The following is a 2577-nucleotide window of genomic DNA, read 5'->3' on the forward strand; positions in this document are numbered from 1 at the left end:
TCACGGTGGTTGCGGCACATGTTCTATTTTACGAATAAAGAATAGTGCACAATGTTTTGATTTATTGTTTAATTTATAATTTTTCAACAAATTAATAATCGGTAAATAACTTTGTTTGTACACACCAGAGATTACTTATACAAGTAACTTCAGATGTGCACAAATTGCTTCACAGGCTGGATTAGAACTTATTTTATTTGCATTGAAGGTTCAAGTTTTAATTAGTTTTTGTTATATAATTTGTATGTATGCTTATTTTCATTTTCTATGATAAGCTCTTTTAGATACTGTGATTCTATGTCAGATTAACCTTGGCACTATGTTCAAGTATGTAAGATAACGTTTGCTTATTTGGCTGAACCATTATCGCTACTAGGCATCTGCCAAAAGCTTACTCAATGACAAGTTGCCTTAAATACAATTGGTCATACTGAAGGAGGTGGCTATTAACTAATTTGTCATTTAGCTGATGATTTTATCCAATGGGATAAATCCAAAGTCCTATTCTGAAGCAGTCTTAACCTCAGGTGGCAAGCCCACAGACTCCCTAGCCTGGTAATACCAATTGCATTTTTTTTCCACCATGGACTTGTCTGTGTAACTTTTTTTAAATTGACGCACAAGGGTTAAAGACTTACTAAGGCACTTTTCAAGCAAGAAACTAGACATCTTTGTTTTTGACATTTTTACAGTAATTAGTTTTGTTGTTTTCTGTAAAATCATTTTCTGAAGACATTAGATGGCAATGTTTGAACTCTCTGCAGTGGCCAATTCTTGGCTATAATTTGCTGCCAAGTGGACCAGACTTTGTGTAAATGGTCTCTGCAAAATTACTTAAAATTTCTGTTTTTGTACTAGTAAATAATATTGATACTGTAGTTCCTGGATTACCCCTTGCAAGTTTAAGGGCCCTATTTTAATGATCTAAGAGTATGGTCTAAAGCACAAGGTTCGGTTGTACTTAGGGCATGCCCTAATTCACTTTTGCTAGTTTAACAACAGGAAAAATGGTCTGCACACCAGGCGCATGGTCTAAAAGAGTTGTTCCTATTCTCTTTATGAGTAATGGGTGTGTTTTGGGCATAACCTGTGATAAACCAATCAGAGTCTCATCTCCCATTCCATTTAAGAGCCAGTTGCACTCATACCATTCACTATTTACAGTACACGGAGAAATTTGCAAGCGCAAAGACTGAGAGGAACTGGATCTGTTGTGTGTGAGCAAATAGGTAGCATAATTCTCTGATAAATGCAATGACTATCCATTTTGACATGTAGGCATTTTTATATTTATGTAACCTACACAATAATAGTCTTTTACATTGTAATCCTTACAGTATTTGGCATGTTTGTGTGCTGCTGCGCGACCTTGTGTGTAATAAGCAGAGTGTACACTCATTGTGGACCCGTTTATAGGCGCATATTACTAATGCTCTCTTTAAATAAAATAAATAAATAAAAAAGTACTGCACTACTGACTTAAGACTAGGCAAATTTCACTGGCTTTAAATTAGCAATGCGCCTGAGCGCACTTTGTTTTCAGACCAGCACCCACAAAAGGGGCGCACATGCATTTGCTATATAAACAACGTGGCAAAAGACATGAAAATGATAACTGCATCAGGGTGAAACTAGCAAAAAAAAAAAAAAAAAACGCTTGCATTGCGATTAGGTGTATAATAAGTCGCTAAACCTTATTAAAAGCCTATTCAGCTTTTGTCTTAAGCAGAGGGGCCGAACCCTCCTGCTGGATGGCCACTGAGTTTACTCGCAGCCTGTTCCAACACAACTTATGCCAAGTTCACACTAAAGGATTTTAAGCATGATATAGGCCCAATGTTATCGAGTCAGTCTGTGATCAGGGCAAATTATCGGGTAATCAGCGCTCTGCAATCCTTATGTGTAAACTACTCTAAATACTAAATATTTAGCAAACTACTCTAAATACTAAAAATACTAAATATCTAGCATGCTATGTTATCTGGACTGGTCGGGTCACTCGACATCCTGTGTTATCAGGTGTTGCGACGAGCTACAGCCAATGAGAGAACAAGGCATGGGTTGAGGTCACCAGAAGAAAAACAGCAGCAGCAATATGGCTTTAAGAAAAGTGTGGACACAAGAAATTGAGAAAAAAAAAATTCAGAACAGGTCATTGCGTAAACAGCTTGCACCACTAATTTCTTCCCGATGTCCATTTTCAAATAAACAACTGCTGTTTTACGTGTTGTTTCGCATCATTCCTGTTCCACTTCTCGCATGTGTTTTGTGAGAAGTCTGAACTAGGCTTTTCTGTAATTATCAAGTAATCCTGACGACTTGATTAGCAGATTCAGGTGTTTGTACATATTTGGAACTGAATTGATTTGGAACAAAAATTGGACCTCCAGGAGCAGGGATTGACAACCTCCATCTAGAGCAACTTTGACTACACTTATTGCGGGGCAGTTTGATTGAAAAAACTTGGGTGTCTTGCTCAAGGGCACAGTGGTAATGGACTCTCCCAAAAGTACAGGGATTTCCTCGGTCAGGAAGGTCCCCTTGATTACTCACATTTTGGGCAATGTGATGCATGAT

The sequence above is a fragment of the Carassius auratus genome, chromosome 22 (assembly GCF_003368295.1).
Source record: "Carassius auratus strain Wakin chromosome 22, ASM336829v1, whole genome shotgun sequence".
Taxonomy (NCBI): Eukaryota; Metazoa; Chordata; class Actinopteri; order Cypriniformes; family Cyprinidae; genus Carassius; species Carassius auratus.